The sequence below is a fragment of the Xenopus tropicalis genome, chromosome 8, assembly GCF_000004195.4.
Source record: "Xenopus tropicalis strain Nigerian chromosome 8, UCB_Xtro_10.0, whole genome shotgun sequence".
Classification (NCBI taxonomy): Eukaryota; Metazoa; Chordata; class Amphibia; order Anura; family Pipidae; genus Xenopus; species Xenopus tropicalis.
In genome coordinates this window covers 128,021,612-128,042,218 of record NC_030684.2, presented here as the reverse complement: position 1 = coordinate 128,042,218, position 20,607 = coordinate 128,021,612, and positions in this window count along the sequence as shown.

The following is a 20,607-nucleotide window of genomic DNA, read 5'->3' as shown; positions in this document are numbered from 1 at the left end:
GGATACTGCATGGATTTGGCTGTGTATGGCCTTTAGCCCAAGCCAAACAATCAGATCAAGACATTTGGCCCAGCGTGTGTGGTCAAAACAGGCAAAAGATCCACATGTTCAGCAACCTCCCACCCAATGTAACGACTGTACAGAGCGCCACAGGGAAACGGGTGCGGCCCTCCTGCTGCTGCCGTGATTGGGGGCCCAGACACAAATAAGGGGACACTAGGCAGGACATATAAAATAATCAGCTGCAATAATAACAGCCATAATACTCACTGGGCATAACATTGAATAACTGCATAGAGTTACTAACAAGGTAATATCCCCCATATCCAGTGTGTGCGCTGCGTATAATAAATGCCTCAACGATACCGTGTCCCAGGCAGCCCAGCAACGAGTCTCTAGGAAAGCAGCAAACAGTAAGTAATACACAGGCGCTGCCGCCAACGCTTATAGCTCCCACAGCTAGAGAGAGAAAGTGAAAGGTCGGGCAGTGCGCGGGTACAGGAGTACAGTATACTGTATATAGGGCTGTTCGGCTGCAGTTTGTCACAGAGAGCGGATTTTCTTGCGTTGGAAGGGAAGGATACCGGTATCCTAGCGCCCCCTGTCGGCTGTATGTGCGTCCCGCAGCAGCTATGGGCAGTCGGTAGGTACAGAGCGCAGAGCAGGGCGGGTCAGTGCTGGCTGTGGGGCTGAATGGGAGATAGAGTGCTGGGCGATCATTTACTGCCTGTGAGGCTAAGCCTCCCCAAACCATTTAATCCAAAAAAAAGCCCCCTCCAGAGAAAATCAAAGTTTAAGAAAAAAAAAATAATAATCATCTGACAGAGCCTGCTTGCCTACTTGTGCTTCTCTGAGGAGATGGGTGCTGCTGCTGAAGTGTTTGTAGGGATCCATAGGGTTAACTAGTCCCTGTGGCTTTAAACCCTGCAGCTTCCTGGTTTTGTGCTGTTACTGGGCAAAGACCCATGTATCAGTTTTGAGTTCATATGTGTGATTATTGGTTAATAGGGAGACCACTCCCTTGGCACTGAGATATAGTGTTTAGCAGGGGGTGGGTCTGTCTCTTTGGCTGCCTGTGTTCACAGGGGAAGGAGCACTGTGCTGGAGGGAGAAGAGTTAGGCCCCAGTAAGCCATGTGCCCCAGAGTGTGTCAGCCACTCTGGTGAAGTCGGGGACAGGGACCCTGTGAATGAGGCCCAGTTAGAGAGCAAGTTTTGTGGAGCACTTTCTAGGAAAGTGAGATAGTGAGGGAAGTAAGTGCAGTTTGGCTCAGAGGAAAGTAGCTGTGGGAGTCCCTTCCAGACAGGCACTGTTGCCTTAGTGTAGGGCCACGGTTTAGACCTAGGAGGCAGGTAGTGTGTGACCCCTGATCCAGAGTTGCCGTGGGGCCTGAGGAGTGTGGTATCCAGCTGACTGTTCCAGAGAGTGGGCAACTGAACCGGTGGCACTGGCCCTGCCCAGGCTCAAGGGGAGTTGGGAGGAGCGGGTGAGCACCCTCTCTGTGCTGTCCTCAGGGAAATGCTATGCTAACTGATGTATGAGAGTATATTGCATAACCCTGCAAGTTGCTTGTTGCTGAAAATAAACCAGTTCTACTGTTCAATTGCAAGAACCTTCTGGCGCCCATTTGTTATTCTGCACTGCACACAGCTACAGTGAGTTGTAGTTGCACTACACCATAGCTCCGTTTGGTTACTTCCACATAGCGAAGGCCCATCCTGAAGGACTGAGTCTCGTGTACCCCATGCTCTAGGCCTATCTAGGCGTGCTGTTGGCTTGTTACAGCCAAGAAAGGGTTACATGTTTCTACCTAAAAATAATTTCCTTTTAACTGACAGGGAACTCCACTGTGTGATAACATCATTGTAAGATTTTGAATGGGAAACTGTAAGAGAGACTTAGAGAGGGAGTAGGTGTGAGTAAACGCTACTCAGCTCCCAGGCTGCTTGTTTGTGCCTTTCATAAGGGCTCTGGCACACAGGGAGATTAGTCGCCCGCGTCAAAACTCCCTGTTCGCGGGCGACTAAACTCCCCGAGTTGCCATCACCTGCCATCCCACCGGCGAACATGTAAGTCGCCGGTGGGATGGCACACGCGGCAACGCGATTTCGGGAAATCGTCGAAGTTGCCTCGCGAGGCTTTTCCGGCGAGTTTTGTCGCGGGCGACTAATCTCCCTGTGTGCCAGAGCCCTAATACTGCATCTAGGGGTTCCTGCAATAACAGGCAGTTTGCATAGGCGGAGGGTGACTTTTTTTGTTTGGGGAGGCTAAAGATGGGCCATACAGAGACTGACCTACATGAACCTAATGAACCTCCCAACTACCTCTTGCTGTTCCCAATGAATTTCAGGCATACTTCGCAATAGTGCAGACGGGATTGCTTTTTTTACCCTAAAATGCTTAGGATATAAAAGTATTTATTTCTGTGAGGGGTTCTCAATACATTTGTTAGCTTAAAGGGGTAGTTCACCTTTAAATTAACTTTTAATATGATGTAGACTTTAATATTCTGAGACAATTTGCAATTGGTCCTCTTATTTTTAATGGTTTTTCAGTTATTTAGCTTTGTGTTCAGCAGCTCTCCGTTTGGTAGTTTACCAGCTATCTGTTTGCTAGGGTCTTATTTACCCTAGCAACCAGGGAGTGGTTTAAACAAGAGATGGGAATATGAATAATTAAGGGGCCCTGCATGGAAAAATAAGTAATAAAAATTACAATAATAATAAAATTGTAGCCTTGCAGAACAATACTTTTTGGTCAGTGACCTCAGTTTGAAAGCTGGAAAGAGGCAGAAGAGAAAGGCAAATTATTCAAGAAATATAAAAAAAAAAATTATTTGGAAGACCAATTGCAAAGTTGCTAGGAATAGGCCATTCTATAACATACTAAAAGTTAACTTTAAAGTGAACCTCCCCTTTAGATGTGTTTACGTTAGTTTTATAGAGAGAGAGGCAGTGGGTACTGACATCCAAGGCACATTATATACAGTGAGAAGCAGCGGGTACGGATGGCAGATATTCAGGCCCTGGCACTGATACATTGGCTCCACTGTAACTAGAAATGAACAAAACAATGACAAAAGTAGAAAAGAAAATAGTAAATGCAAAAAACAACAACAAATGTATAAAAGCACAATTAGCTTTTTCAGGGGGAAAGATTTAACTTACCATTCATCTGTTAGGGTAGGGGATAGGGATATTATAGATGTCAGGTCAGGCAAAAAACAATTTAATTTCAGCTAGTGGGTCAGCTGTTAGAACTGTATAGCGCCTGCGTATAGTGCCTGTGTATAGTACCTGTGTATAGCGCCTGTGTATAGTACCTGCATATAGCGCCTGCTTATAGTGCCTGTGTATAGTACCTGTGTATAGCGCCTGTGTATAGTACCTGCATATAGCGCCTGCTTATAGTACCTGTGTATAGTACCTGTGTATAGTGCCCGTGTATAGTGCCTGTGTATAGTACCTGTGTATAGTACCTGTGTATAGTACCTGTGTATAGTACCTGCATATAGCGCCTGCTTATAGTGCCTGCGTATAGTACCTGTGTATAGTACCTGTGTATAGTACCTGCATATAGCGCCTGCTTATAGTGCCTGCGTATAGTGCCTGTGTATAGTGCCTGGGTATAGCACCTGCGTATAGTGCCTGCGTATAGTGCCTGCGTATAGTGCCTGTTTATAGCGCCCGGGTATAGCGTCCGTGTATAGCGCCCGTGTATAGCACCCGCGTATAGCGCCTGGGTATAGCGCCCGGGTATAGTACCTGCGTATAGCGCCTGCGTATAGCGCCAGCGTATAGCGCCCGTGTATAGCACCTGGGTATAACAAAAAAAAATAACAAACAGCAGCTCCCTGGCATAGGGTTTAGCAGCACCCAGGGCTGCAAAGACACTTTTCCCACTGTTGTACTCTACATTCAAATCTACACCAAATCTAACCGTATTGGGCAAAGGCACTACATGTGTGAAGTCACAGTGGAGTATTTGTGAATACCCCACTCTTCATAGCACCTTGAAAACATTTAAAATATGGACATACAACAACAGCTTACATTGCTGCATACATGCCGTTATTGTACTTTTCCATGTGGCGTGACAAATGGCTCACAGCCTGAGGGCCCATCATTTGGTAACTCTTAAGTCATCGTATGCATAAGAAAGATTTTAGCCTGAGAATGAGTGCATTGTTAGACAAAGAAATCCATCCTGTGCATTTGCTCAGTGACAGGTTGATTCCGCCAAGGAATGTTGGATTATGATTGGCTATTAAGCACCCACACCTTTCAAGTTTATTCCCTGAGACTGAGATATAACCAGCAGTTTCCCATGTTGTGTGAAGGAATTGGGCTGCTCCCTGTAGCCCCTTCTCTGTGATTTCCAACATGCTGTTCCCCCAGCTCAGTACAACAGGTAAGAACCTTTATACTAATAGCGTGGGACCCACCAGCGTTACTGTTATGTATTTATAATGTGGCCACATGGCGCAGCAAAGTAAAATTAAAAGACATCAACCCAGAAAAATAATTATTTTGCCCAATAAAAAAATAGATCCCAGCAACTTTCTGATATGAATTTATTAAACATGTTTAGTATTTTCAAAGTTATGTGTAATGTAATTGCTGTGGAAAGCAGCATTTGCTGAACTGTTTATGACTCCATTTTGCAAGTGCCACTGAGTTGCGCAAACAGGTCTGTCAGGTCTGTTTCATATAATAAAACCCTATCTGCGCTCTAAAAGTTGAGATGAGATAGATTATAAGGTATGGAACAGGACTGGAAAGTGCATAGTGAAGAAAATGAATTGAAACCAATTAAATCGGGATTATTATTAGCTGCCTTCCTCCAAACTAATCCCTAAGTGTGCAACATAACTATCTTAACAAGAGTTGGCGCTCAATAACCACCCAGTGATGTGAGTAAAATCAATTTTGTTTATTAAAAAATAAAATGTGTTTCAGCAAGTGAATACACCAATTATAATGAAGTTAACCACTTATAAACACAGACTAAATCACCACATAGATTCACAAGTTAATTTTTTATATACATAATAGGAAGGACATATGGTGCAAATGTATTTTCTATATAGAACAGTATAAAGGTAGATAGCACCTAAGATCAAAATACCACATGTAATGAATTTCTTATGGATAAAAATCAATCTATGTACAATAGAATAAAAAAACTTAACTATCTGGATTGCTTATGGATAAACATCCATCTATATACAATAGAATAAAACGCTTAATCAGCTGACCTCACTATAAAACCCAAAAAGGGTTTAAGAGAGAAAACAAAAAAAAAACAAAAGGAAAAAAAAAAAAAAAGAAATGACCTCCCAGCGACCCCTAGTTACCAATTAGATTTAGTAATAAACTCTCCACACTATATCAAATATAGGCAAAGAAAAATTATAGAGCTAATACGCCATCAGGGGAATGTTTGCAGGGTTAAAGGAACAGTAACACCAAAAAATTCAAGTGTATAAAAGAAATTCCAATATAATGTACTGTTGCCCTGCACTGGTACAACTGGGGTGTTTGCCTCAGAAACACTACTATGGTTTATATAAAGAATGCAGCTATGTAGCCCCGGGGGCAGCCATTCAAAGGAGAAAAGGCACAGGCACATAGCAGATAACAGATAAAACACTATTGTATTCTACAGAGCTTATCCGTTATCTGCTATGTAACCTGTGCCTTTTCTCCTTTTTTCCAGCTTGAATGGCTGCCCCCGGGGCTACACAGCAGCTTATTTATATAAACTATAGTAGAGTTACTGTAGCAAACACACAACTTTTACCAGTGCAGGGTACTAGTATATTATATTTTATTTACTTTAAAACTCTTTACTTTTTTGGTGTTACTGTTCCTTTAAAAAGTAAACTCACAACGACAGACGCGGAAAAAGCTTTTGACAGGGTCTCCTGGCCCTTCCTAAGACAGACACTGGCTGGAATAGGATTGGGGGAAATAACCATCAACAGAATCATGGCACTATACCAAGAACCTACAGCCCGCGTTAGAGTAAATGGCTCACTCTCACCACAGATTCATATACACAATGGAACCAGACAGGGGTGCCCCCTCTCCCCGCTCCTTTTTGTGTTAGTGATGGAAACCTTACTAGCACACATAAGGGGAAACCCTGACATCTCAGGCATTATAACAGGCAAAAGGGAACATAAGATAGCAGCATTCGCAGACGACCTATTACTAGTCATTACAAAACCCAACATAACGCTACCGAATGTAATGCAGCTGCTCCTACAATTTGGCAAAGTATCAAACTTCAAGGTAAATGTAAGCAAGTCAGAAGCCATAAATATCAATCTCCCAATCTCAATAAAAACTAAACTAGAACAGAATTTCCCATTCCAGTGGTCCCCCAACAAGATTAAATATTTAGGAATATTGCTAACACCCGACCTCTCCAAGCTATACCAAGCTAATTTTGTCCCATTAATAGACAAGGTGGACAAACAACTGAAAAGGTGGAAAACGCTAGGCCTATCATGGTTTGGGAAAATACAGGCAATTAAAATGTCTATAATGCCACAAATCCTCTACTATCTCCAAACCATACCTATTAAGATCCCTAAAATATTTTTCCAATCAATTAAGAGAACAATTTCCAATTTCATTTGGGAAGACAAAACCCCCAGACTCAAATACGAAACCCTAATTCTCCCCAAAAGCAAAGGAGGACTATCAGTCCCAGACACTTACCGGTACTACGCATCGATCCACCTGGTGCGAACCCTCCACTGGTACCTGCAAAGTAAGGAGAAAATATGGGTGGAAACCGAACAAGCACTGTACAAAATCCCACTAAGCAACCTACTATGGGCCCAACCCTCAAATATACCCAAAGAAACGTTATCACACCCTGCTATAGCGGCAACACTAGAAATTTGGAACAAACACAGACAACAACTTATCACAACAACACCCTTCCCCAAATTCCAAACACTGATAGCAAACCCAGAATTCCCCCCCAGCTTAGACACTAGGGCCTTTGCAAGATGGGGAACTTATAAGGAAAGAGAAACCAGGTTAACTGATTTTTATAAAAAAGGGAAAATCATAAATCTGGCAAGCATTCAAAAAATTTGGGGACCCCACCCCAGAGACGCATGGTGCTACAACCAACTACATCATTACCTAAACAAATTTAAAGGAACACCACCTAGTAACCAAACAACTACATGGGAAAGTTTGATAGAAACCCAGAAATTACCTACAAGACCGCTGTCTTATACATACCAATTTCTGCTGATAAACTATAATACCCCCCAGCAGGGCTATTTTGATGCCTGGGAAAAAGAACTAAACATAAACATCCCCCCAAAACATAGAGAAAAAATACTAACAAATATCCACAAATCCTCCAGAGCATCAAGAATACGGGAGATGCTCTTCAAAATAACCACCAGATGGTACTATGTGCCCGAGAAGCTAAATAAGCTTTTCCCAAATGCTAGCAACAAATGCTGGAGATGCGACTCTGAGGTGGGGTCCTTCAAACATATATGGTTCTCATGTACAGCTTTGACACAGTTCTGGAGTAAAGTGTGTGAAACAACCAGCAATATCACTAATAGCAATATACACCCCTCCAACCTCCCCCTGCTGCTATTATACTATGATGGCAACAGCAAGGCAATTGTAAAAGATAAATTGACACTCCACTTACTGCATGCAGCAAAAGCATTAATCCCCAAAAAGTGGAAATCAATAAACCCCCCTACAGTAAAGGAATGGATCACTCTAGTAGAAGAAACTAGGAAACTAGAAGAAATCACAGCCTTGCTGCATAATAAGATCCAACAGTATCATAGTACTTGGAACCCCTGGATAAATTTGCTAAAGTAAGATAATACTACTATAATAGGACAAAATCCTAGGAACGAGAACCTACATACCAACATGTGACCTAAGATGTATTGAATATGCAATGTATTTTACTATCTTTGTATAACAAAACTCGCTGTTAACCCTGTCAAAACATAATGGACAATGAATACTGTAACTTTTGCCGAACCCCCCCCCCCTTTTTTATCTTCTGTACCCCTCCCCCCCCCTTTTTCTCTTTTGTACCCCCCCCCCCTCTTTGAATGAAAAATCAATAAAAGAAAGATTTTGAAAAAAAAAAAAGTAAACTCACAATTCCCTCACTTCCTCCAGGCAAGTAATAGAGTACCGGGGAGACCTTGAGGGAAAGCTATCTGACTAGGCACACACTATAAACGGCGTGCTCGTATAAATCCACTAACGCACAGTGGGCATCAACTAGAGGAACTCACTACACAGGGACTTACCACTAACACCGCACCTTTGTCCCGGCCGGGAACTTACTTGAAATAGAGAGGATAGTCCAGCTAACCGTAGCGGCTTGTGCGCCGTTCACTTCCCTCCGGTGACGTCACCGGTAGGCGCCAAATCAGTTACTACGGGTCTTCTCTAGGTGTCAAAACTATTAGTCGACGCGTTTCGCGCTTCCTCCTGTCAAGTCCCCGTGTGCTCATCCCCCTTTTTTATACTCAGCTGCGCTCAACCTCAATCTGGGGTTAACCCCTTGCTAACACTCCTGACTCACCTGTTTCATATGCCAGAGCCCCAGGGCAGGGAATAGAAAGGACAGGCAGACACTGCTTTTAATAGCAGGTATAAATACCAATAACTCAAAAACCATTACATATGTGTAATAAATGTATGTTGCAGAGTTGCTTAAAATTGTTTTCTTTTGTTAAGAAAAAATATTTTTTTAATGGGTGTATATATTGAACATACAGAATAACATGCAAAAACAACCAATAACTGATACAAAAGGCCCCGCCCAAAAAAGCTTGGTGTGCCTGAGACTTACTGAATGCAATGTTTACTTGGAATTTTATGCTTAAGCGGCACTGCTCACAATAAGAGAAAGTGTTGATATTGGTGGAAAATGATTAGGCGTGCGACTATAACACTTTTCAGGTTGCTGAGGCTTAATTGAAAGCAGATGGCAGTTATGAATATCTATAATAGAGGCCCTGAATAGGAATACACACTATAAAGTATGTTTAATAATACATTTGAAAAATCTTTGTCAAAATGTTTTTATTTGCTGGGGGTCAGTGACCCTGACAAGCAGTCGGCACTTTCAGTTGTACTTTTTACAAACACAATACTCAAAAAAACAAATACTCAATAAAAAAAAACTGATAAAGGTTAAACAAAGCAGAGGTTATAAAACACTACTAGAACAACCTAAGAGCCATGCAGAAAATAAATGATATTGCAGCTCAAATTTTTGTTGATACTTTAATTTATTTGTGGTAAATTTGCTCTTTAGTTGACATTTTGGATTATATGCAGTATGTAGCAATAAAGTTAGAGATTGGGCCATGTAGAAGATAATGCAGTTATATATTTAAATGGCAGTAGCTAGAATGGAAAAATAAGATTCTAGGGTTTGGGGTTAAATACTAGTGGAGTCTCCTTGGACCTGGGTGACTGGCATAATTCTCCAAACTTAATTCACATTATAAAATGGATATGTCATGGGTACAGCCAATATGCATCACCCCTGGCTTCAGTCTCCTTCATCCTCTGCTACTGCATATAAAAGGGATTATTTACTCTGTGCAGAAGAAAAATTGCCACAAGTCTCTGTACTCTGAAATGTATTGCAGAGACCCATGTGAATCCCATTCTGCCTGCATTTGGCATTGCCGTATTGATGAGGGCCGGGCAGGGGGAGGCAGGTAGACAGAATGAGGCTGGACCCTGGAAAGAAGTGCTCTCTGCATGGGTACGAGGGGTCACGCTTTTGCACCCTTTTGTGAACTTGCACAAATGACCCCTATAGTCTGTTATTGTTTTCACAAACTCCCTTCCCTGTTTCATTCTCTTCTGATTTCTCCTCCTCTTATTCCTATAAAAGGTAGAATAAGGCCTTAAACAAGAAAATGGCAGGAGATAAATAATAATGCCCTTTTTTGTTTCCCAGTTTCCCTGTTTCTCTTTGTTCCCTCTGCCTGGGCACTGATACATCAGATAGCAGCAGTTTCTTCAAACCTCAGTCTTTGTGGACTTACGTGTGAGAGAGATGGCATTTACACACTGGACAAAGTACCCAATGTTGGAATCCTGGAATACGCTTGTCGGGACAAATATAAGAATTTTAATAAAGCTTACAAGGGCAGAGCTCGCCTGGATGAATCCTCTGGCTGCTGCATTATTAGAGATGGCCAAAAATCTGACAACGGCGACTACTTTTTGGAATTCCATGAGTATGGAAAAAGAAAACAGCTGGTCCAGACTACTGCATATGTGATTATGTGTAAGTACTGTCTACTGTTATTCAGCTATTAAAAATGTGCAGTTTGTTGGGACAGGTGGGGGTAGGATGAGTATCAATAAATGGTTTTTATCCTATTCAGTTTGTGTAAATTGATTTAAAGAGATACTATCAGGAGTTTTATGGGGGATACTTTTTATTTTTAAATTACTCTATTTACATAGCAAATAATTCACTCTACCATTTAAAATGTTATTCACCACACAAGGAATAACCACACCGAATTCAGTCAGTCAGTTGGACAGAGCTGGTTTAGACTAATGTCCGATGGAGAGATTAAGTCACTCGCGATAGATCTCTAGTACCACGGGCTACTAATCTCCGAAATGTCTTTTCATTGGCAATAAAGGAATCACTGGTGGAAAGGCCTACACATCGCTTCAGCTTTCCAGAATTTCCTTCAGGATGCAACTTGGAGTGATGCATAGGCTTGTTCACCAGCGATTCCTTTGTTGCCAGTGGAAAGGCATTTTGGAGAGATAAGTCGCCCGTGATAATTGCGGCCGACTAAATCTCTCCGTCGGACATTAGCCTTAGACCACAAGATCTGTTATTTATGTATTGTGTGTGTTTAATGTTTATTTATTTGTCACATTTCCTTGTTTCCCTCCCCAGACCTAGTGTGTGTGACCAACATAAGCGCCAGGCACAATGGAGAAAATGTGAGTGTGAGTGTTTCCTGCCTGAGAGACACCAGCTGAGTGACAGTAACAAGACTCTCACTGTACCCAGTACTGACACCGGCACATTCACCGCCCTTGTCTCCAACCCCGTCAGTCACAGCAGCGCTCTCTATAACCTCACACTCCCGGGTAAAGGTGAGTTTTGTGCTTTGCTGCTACTGTAGACACAAACAATGCCCCAACAATGGCAAAGTAGAAAACTTAGTGGATTATATACACACATATATACATTTTTTATTTATTATTATTCCACAACTAGAAGTTTTGACCCCATTTCCACCACCCCAGTGGCCTGTATGAGGTAAGGGGACATAGGTCAGGGAACCAGATGAGAGCATATTTATTCATTAGGACCCAATTCCTGGACTTGTTATGACCAGTCAAATCTTACTGAGCATTGGGATTTAGTACATCGACTCCACTCCTTCTCAGAAGCAGATTTTGAAGTCTGCAATAGATACATAAACACATTCTGAATGTTGGAGCATTTTTTCTGCTTTATTCTAGAGCTGGGCGGTATGACCAAAAATTCACGGTAAATCACGGTATTTTTCAAAATTATATCGGTGTCACGGTACTTGACGGTATTTTTTTTTTCCATGCATGATTAGGTGTTAACCCCATTTCCTAATAAATTAGAGAATAATTACTGCAGTATTGAAAATCAGAGTCAGGCAAGCGAAGGATCGGCAACAGAAAGTCGTAAGGTAAATCAGGCAGGCTTAGTTTCCCAGGCAAGGCCGCAGACAACATAGCACAGGAGGAGGCGTTTGATAGTTTTAAATACCCCCCACGTATGCGCAGAACCGGTGCCGTCAGCGTGTTGCAGACGTGCACGCTTTGGCATGTATGTGCGCTTTGACGCGGACAATGGGACGCGGACGAGACCGGGCCGCACGGGTGAGTACCCTGACACCCTGGTGTCGTCCAGCCCTACTTTATTCCAAATACTCATGTGCCACTGTACCGCTAATTATGCAGATATTTTTTTCCCATATGGGAAGAAGCCAGTGTTATTCCAAGGGAAACCTCATCCCAATCATTTCAGACATTCAGTGAACTTGCCATTGAAGAAAGACCATCAAAAATATGTATGGGAAAAGGCTTTTCTCTCTGTTTCTGGGATATATTGTGTGTTTGTCAGGCAGCAGTAATTGCTATATGTAGAGTACTCCGAAAAGCAGGCCTTCAGTCTAGGAGACTATTTGTCTTTATGTTAGTCACACCTAGACTAAAGAAGAAGAGTTGCTTCAAGGAACCAACCCTTTTTGTGTTACTTATACTGCTAGAGTTCGGGAGGAGTTTATACTCGCTGTAACACTTTGGGAAATGGGGGTGCCTAAGGATATGTGGCCCCAATAGAGCAGGGCTGAATGGCCATCTCCAAATGATTACACCTTGACCACTCTCTGATTATATTTATTTTTCATATGCTTTTGGCATCACCCTATTTATCTGTGACAAACATAACATTTTTTGTTTTGCATTTTAGAAGCGGAATTGCAATCTCAAGCTGGGACGATCATCGGAATTATTACTGGATTTCTGCTGCTGATTTTAATTGCCTGCTTGGTGGTTTATTGGATAGTGAAAAGGCAAAAGATGAATAGCCCTATGTATTCTCCACCTATAGGGAATATACTGACCTGAAGTAGCTGTGTGCATTGATAATATATAATATAATAGCTGTGAGATTAACTAACTGACTAACTAACTTACTAATGATATAATTAATGGTGACCCCGTAAAGTACCCTTTTCATAAGAATTTCTTGACCAGTATTGTATATCCCTTTACCAGGAAACTGCAAAGAAGTCATTTCCCAGCAATAATATCGAATCACTGCAATAATGCAGTTTGTCTGCGATGATTGTAATGTTAGTGAGGGGGTTGGCACTTTTGAGAGATTTGTTGTAGTGCTGGATCCAAGGGTTCGTTATGTTGGTTTGCTGCCACTCTTACAGCTTTGAAACTACACTCCCCAAACTTGAATAGCATAATCATAGGGTCAGCCTGAATGAAACCGTGACATTTGTTGGATGACCCAAAGTGGAAGGGGCCAACAACAGCCAATCAAATTTCACCATTTTGGGAAATTGAAACTGCTGCCAACCTTACAGCTTTGAGGCTTCACTCACCAAACTTGATTCACACAGTCATGGGCTCAGCCTGAATGAAAATATGATTGTTGGATGCCCAAAAGTGGGTGGAGCTGTGAACAGCCAATCAGATTTTACCTTTTGACTTTCAGTGGAGGAAATTCAACCTGCTGCCATTCTCACAGTATTAACACCAGGGTCCCCAAACTCTTCACAGTTGGTCACTAGGGGACTGCAGTTTTAGGTTTGAAAAAGTGGGTGGAGCCATCAGCAGATTTAATCCATTGAATGTTCTTGGTTTAAATTTAAAATGCTGTCATTCTCACACTATTTATCCCAGGGTCCCTAAACTTTGCAGAGTTAGTCGCAGGGTAACTGCAGTTCCGGGGGAAATTTAAATTGCTGCCATTCAGACACTATTAAAACCAGGGTCCCCAAACTTTGCACTATATAACTATATAACTGCGGACCACGTTTAGAAAAACTGGGCGGAGCCAACATCAGCCAATCCGATTTTATTCAGTCACTTCATGTTTTTTAAACCAACATAAAGTTTGTTCTCAAACTTCCCTTATCTGGTTTAGATTTGTTATTTTAGAGTGTGTCCTATGTATATATATATATATATATATATATATATAATTATGTAATATATATACATATATAGATAGAGCTTTGTGATAATCTTACAGTGCCACAGATATGTGCCCTCAGATTGGGTGCAGAGGCCTGTAGCCATTTGTAGACGGCCAAACGCAGCAAAGTGCATTACAAAAAGGTTGATTTCAGCCTTTTTTTTAAGCAAATGAGGCTTATAAATTGAACACTACAATGTGCAACTAGTGTTTAATGTCTTTAATGGATTTTTATGGCCTTTAGGCGTCCTAGTGCTATCACTTTTTTAGAATTCTATTTTCATATAATACAGGCCTAGGCAGTTAGTACTGTGGTTGTTTTCCTCAGCCTGTACAGTGAGAGAAGCATCAGAAACAGCCGCACCTCCAAGAGTCTTTAAATCATAACCTTTATTATAGTGAACGTCCTTAATCAGACTAACATGAGCCCTGAAATGTGTGTGTGTATGTTTATATATATATATATATATGTCTCGTTTATAAAAGCATCCAGATTTTTGCATTAAAGAGATACTGACGCCAGAAATTAAACCTTTTTTACATCTATCATAACATTGTCTTTGCATGACCTTCATTTTTGCCATAAAAGTATTTGCCCAATGCTTTTATATTACCTGTCTGATCCCCCATGTTCCCCTATAAGGGGGCTGCCATATTTGTCCAGCATTAGAAGCTATAACTGTCAGGAGAAGGGACAGTCAGCTTTAGGAACTTCAAGTAAAAATTATTTACAAAAGCAAATCTCTCAGTGAAAATCAATCAACATGACCTATAGGCAACTTTTTATGTACATTCATATTTTGAGGAGTCATTTTTTTAGTGTTAGTGTCACTTTAAAGAATATTTTGGGGTTTTTTTTCACCAAGTCCTGTGAATGCTGAGTGCTGTTTACTGTATTTTCACACAATTCACTCAGCATTCAAGCATTTTACTATTGTGGTATGTGCCCGCCTTCTACTATGTTTATATATATATATATATAAAACAATCTCTTGTTATAAAAGCATTCAGTAAGCATTATCCATATCCGTGCTGTCCAACATCTAGCAGCCACCTAGTGTAATGGTTAGAGAGCAAATGAAAGTGAAAGACATGGTTGCTTTTATATAAATGCACAACATGGTGGGAGATACCTGACAGAAGGCTGAAGAAGTCCTGTTTTCAATCCCTGTGGCTCCTTTCTGACTGGATAAGAAGCAGACGTTTCGAACACTATCGCTTATCAGCCTTTTCCCAGTACAGTTGGGCACCACGTTCCCACGGCCTGAAAATGAATTTGACGACAGGACAGCGGGACAAAGTAGAGCCCACAGGAGTGTATACATTCTCAATGTAAGAAAAATACCCCTGTGCCCTCTGCTTCAGTTTGCGCCATGTACTGGATATGTTAAGGTTATGGTATATGAAGTCTCCCTACAATGTCTCTATTATACATATGTACATTTAGACCATAAAGCAGTTGGGGAGCTTCTGCTTTTCAGGGACCTTTCTCATGTGGTTGTATTGTAAAGATACTGTATTTCTTTCAAACATTACCCATTTTCAAAACGTTAAGATAATCAACCATTTTATTTGGGCTGGTAAAAGACCAAGAATACAAAGAAACACACTGTGCAGCCTTGCAGGGGGAATGGGCCTGCCGGACTTTTATCTTATTATCAGGCATACTGTATATTCTGCCCAGGGTGGTAGAATACTCTCATCCGCAGTCTACAATTCAGTGGAAACAACTGGAAGAAGCTTGGTTGGACTTCTATGCATTTAACACAATCTGAAAAGCATCCCAACTTAAATACCTTGACAACAACCTCAACCACCTGGAACTCCATAAACCCCAATTAGTCCCTGGTACCATACCCATAACCAATTATGTCTCTCGGCCGCAATTTAGGGTCTCCCCCACATACTATGCACTATGGCATACATTTCTGTCAGGAAATAAAAGCCCCACTATCCTGCAAAATACGCAGGAATTGTCAACTATGGACAATTGGAAATATTTGCAAATTTCTCACTTTCTCAACATGGACAATAACTTATTAAAAGCCAATAGGCCACTATTGGAATTATAACACCTGTGTTTAAAAGTCCCCTCCTCCGCACATTATATCATGTTTATACCCATTGTTATTAAACAAAAAATATATAAATCTAGCGGGATATACCAAATCATGGGAAACTAAACTACAAACTTATTTGGAGGAGGAGGAATGAGACAAAATCTTTAGATCTTAGCAATAGATACCAGGAAAGCTCTTACAAGCTTGTGTTGGAGATGCAATAAAACTGCCAGTACATTGTCACATATCTGGTATAGTTGGTATAGATAAAACCATTTTGAGAAGCAATTAGTAACATATGTAAGGAGATCACGGGTAACCAAATTAATCTTGCACCATTGCTAATTCTATTACTACATTATCCCTATGAAGAAAGCAAAGCTTACTCTTCCAATTGGTGTTGGCAGCACACTTTCTGATACTAAAACACAGGAGGGATCCATCACTCCCCAACTATAGGAGAATGGCGTAATGCCATTAATGACATCTATCTCATGGAAGAAATAACTGCCTCCCTAAACAATAGACAAGTTGATTTTTACTGCCACGTGGTTACCTTGGGTCTCCTATTACACAACTTGATTTTGTGCTTGTTCTTTGATAACATCATTTTACCATTTTGTTCTTACATTATATTGTTTTACCTTATTTTATGATCATATTATACCACATCATCATGTGTCATTCTACATAGAAAATGTCAAATATTTTGCATGAAGTACCGACACTGAATATTGAGCCAGGGCATACTAACATGTACGGACTATTACAGAATTGTAAAAGAATCAAGATGTTGTTTAGCACTTTTTTATTTTTCTACACACAAACAGAAGGTATAAAATTGTGTGACTTACCTATTGTATTATTCTTGGTAGAGGTAATAGGGACTGAAACACTTGGCAGTATGTGATTATATAAGATCATAAATAGACGCACTGGTCCAGGAAATCATTGTTCTATTTACATTTATAGGAGTTCTCTTTAGCCCTCATATAAACTGTATATTTTGTATTCATGGGGCACAATCATTTCAATGGTGCCCTGTAGCCTCTGTGGGACCATCCAACCTGTAGGAAATATTGGCAACTACAAGTTAGGGGAAGGGTTTATTGGGTGAAGTTTTAGGGTTGGAATTGGGGTGGTGTCTCATTAGTGCTGCCTTGGGACATGAGGGAAAAATAGATATGTTTTGAATTAAAACAATGAACAAAATGTATTTTTTTTAAACAAACTCTATTCATTGAGCTCATGTTGAGTCGGGTATGGCTGCTCATGGGATGTGTGCCCCCTTGGAACCCCATCAGGTTTTGACAGGGCCTTTCTCTCTAGCTTAGTAGTTTCAGTTGTTAATAGGCTTGTCAGTCAGTCTGTGTGCCTGACTTGGCATGAATTGGAGACCACACTTTCCTCCAACCATCTCCTATAGTCCTTTATAAAGCTATTTGGCACCGCACTGCCTTTTATCCCTTCCGAGCTAAGATTTTCTTGGATTTTTGCACTGATGGATGCCATTTCTGTCAGTTTGTCTGCAAATGCGCAGTACAGGAGAGCAGATTAGCTTTTCTCCACCTGCATAAAACTCACTTTCTTCCACTAGCCTTAGGCTGATGCCGACTGGGTCTATTCTTTGCCTGCGGAAAAACACAGCCCGAAACCAGCTTCTCCGCTGGCATCAGCCCCCTACCGTTGTGTTGGCCCCGGTGCCGGCACACCTGGTGGACATCAGCACAAGAATACGAGAGTTTGCCTTATAGGTCTGATATCCGCTGTGTGTGCCCGCACCCGGGCCGTCACTAAGGTGCTAGGGTGCAGGCAAGGTAGGAGGCAGATGCCAGCGGAGAGGCTGTTTCTCAGCCTGCATTTTTCTGCCCCATGTGGCATCAGCTTTAGATCTGTTGGAGCTGCAGGGACAGTAGTTTTCGTCTTTAGGTCTAGTTAATCAGCTCAGTGAATGATTCTGTTTTGCTCCAGTTGCATCTTACCTGTCTGGGACCAAAATGTCAGATGGTGGATTTTTTTGCGCATGGGAATGCAGGAGTTAACTGAGCCCATTCTTCTCTGTGGGACAGCAGAGATGGCAGTTCACTGAAAGGCCCAATGCAGACCTCCAGTTGTATCTGCATTACTGACATTTCAGCGCCATGGGTACAATCCACATAGACAATGCGCGTCAGTTAACTCCTACATTCCCATGAGGGACAAACAAGCCCCATATGTAAAAACTGTAAGAGACACCAACAGAGATTTCAGCTCCCTGAATGTTTAGGGAGTCCCCCTGCTTTAAGCCCCTCTCACATGTTTACCCGCAGGGCAGTCTTCTGCTGTCAGTAATTTGTATCCAAAACCTAATTTACCTGCTTAATTAAAATGAACAGAATCTAGTGATGTGCGGTGCAGAAATGATCTGACCTGAAGGCCACCCTTACCCCCTCCTCCTTAACTTGGGGCTGACCTGCCCCAGTAACAACCCCCACCCAGTTTTTCTCCCACCCACCCAATCCAACAAATCTTTTATATCATCACTTTGTGTGAATTCCCCCCTTAGTGACAGTGGTACAGTCCCATTTAAAGGATACAGTTGTGGTCACAATGGAGGTGGGTGACATCTCAGCCCTATATACTAACACCCTGCAAGATAAAGGAGTGAAATATGTAACTTCTTAGAAAAGGAAGGTATTTTACCAGATATTCCAACTGATTTTCTTTTACAAGAGATTTATTATTAAAAGTCATATTTACTGTGTTTGGGTCGGAATTATATATATATAGCCAAAGAGTTGGGACTGCAGTGGGATTCTCCCTTCATACCTGTCTGACACATGAACATTGCCAGGTCTCTAGGGGGGAATTTTTGCAGTAAAACTGGTGGAAAACACTTTCTCCAGATTCACAAACAGAAATCCGCCTAAATTCCGACTCAACCGTCACTTTTTCGTTTTTGGTGAAAGAAAGACAGTTTACAGACATTTTGTGAATTAGTTGTTTATACAGCATTTATACAACGTTTTAACTGCATTTTCCCCTGACATTTTCAAAATGGAGTAAAGCTCAGTGTAACTGTCAGACCAATTCTAAGCTCTTCTCTTTTGCATTGTTTCACCCAGTCTCCATTTCCCACCTCTGGTAGGGGCCCCATTGGGGGATCAGTAACATATTAATGGGGATTAGCAGCCTATTGTTAGGGGACAAGTTTCTGTCTAACCCTAGAACAATAGGTGCAAAAGCCTCATTGACATTTTATAGTAAAGTTAAAAAAGTCAAACACTGATTAAAAAAAGTTTAATTTATAATCTTAGATATAAAAAGTTTTTACCTCACATTTGCATTGTTATGCTAGTTTTAGCCCCAACTAATCTGTGCCCCCATAGCATGTCCAGAACTACAGAGCTGCTTAACAGCATTGCCCCCCCCCCAACTTTAGCTGCACCACTTTTGTTCCCAGCCGCCATCTTGGGGATCAGCAAACAGCACATACACACTGGCACCCACACTGGGATATTGGGGTACAGGGTCGGACCGGTCCAAGAGGGAGCTGGATAAAAACCCATTAGGCCCTAGTCCTGTTGGAGCTCTATTCACCGGGCATGTTTTGTGGGGGGGCCGGATTGCTGCTGCCCAGTAATGAGTAGGGGATAGAGAAGAAGGTATTTAGACCCTTAAATCTTGTTACAGAAGTGGAATTACACAGAAATATAGGAAACATTAGAAAGCCCAGATTGGCCTGAAACAAATGATGTATAGTTTCCCTGGGAAAAGTAAAATGACCCCTCAGGAAATGCCCCCAAAGTGAAATGGCAAATGGCAAACGAAATGCAAAATCATGCTGGTAAAATCCTTACCCCGAGGCTCATGTAGCTTTGGGACTGGGTTTGTGGCACTGACAGATTTACTAACAGCTAAACGCAAATTTATTAAAAAAGATGTTGGTAAAATGTAGCAGTTGGGGGTTAGAAATCCCCTTCCAAGCACAGGGAGATAAACTTGCAGAGGAGTTGGCCAAATTCATTCTTTTCTCCCTTGGCTTTTTTATTGCTCTACAGGGAAAGAATAGTATGGGCAGGCACTCCGATTCCCAGGAAGTGGTGTATCAAAAAGCAGTCATATTATATGTAAAAAAAGTATATAAATTTTACTTAATCCGTATAAAAAAGAAAACACAGAAGCCTTACACGTTCCGTACCAATAGGGTACTTAATCATAGGCTACATAACATTTACATCATACACTGGATATAAAGTCAAAGTGGCCAATGGGGCCACTGTTTCAAGTATCGTTAGACTATTATTAACAATGCTCTTTATAGCCTTGTATTGAGGGCTGTAAGGGAAAATACCAGATAATGCTTCAGTGTAGACATGGCCATAGTTTCTGTGGAGTTTCTTGTTTTATATCTATTAAAGAGGTCGGATCTGTTTGTTGAAATGCGACTTTCTCAAAGGCTTCTTGGATGATTCTTTTTTGGTAACCTCTATCGAGTAGACGATGGTAAAGACCTTTTGATTTTAATAAAAATTCTGTGTCCTCTGAACAGATGCGCCTAATACGCAGAAACTGACTGTATGGGATATTTTGTATGAGGTGTTGGGGGGACAGGATTGTGCATTGAGCAATGTGTTGGCAGAGCAGTCTTTTCTAAAAATGGTGGTGGTGACGGATTGGTTTTTAGTGCTTAAAGTGATGTCTAGGAAGTTGATAAAATTATCATTAATTTCTGAGGTAAATTATGATTATAGTTATTTGTGTCAGTATAGCTAATGAAGTCTGTGACATTTTCTTTTGTACCTGA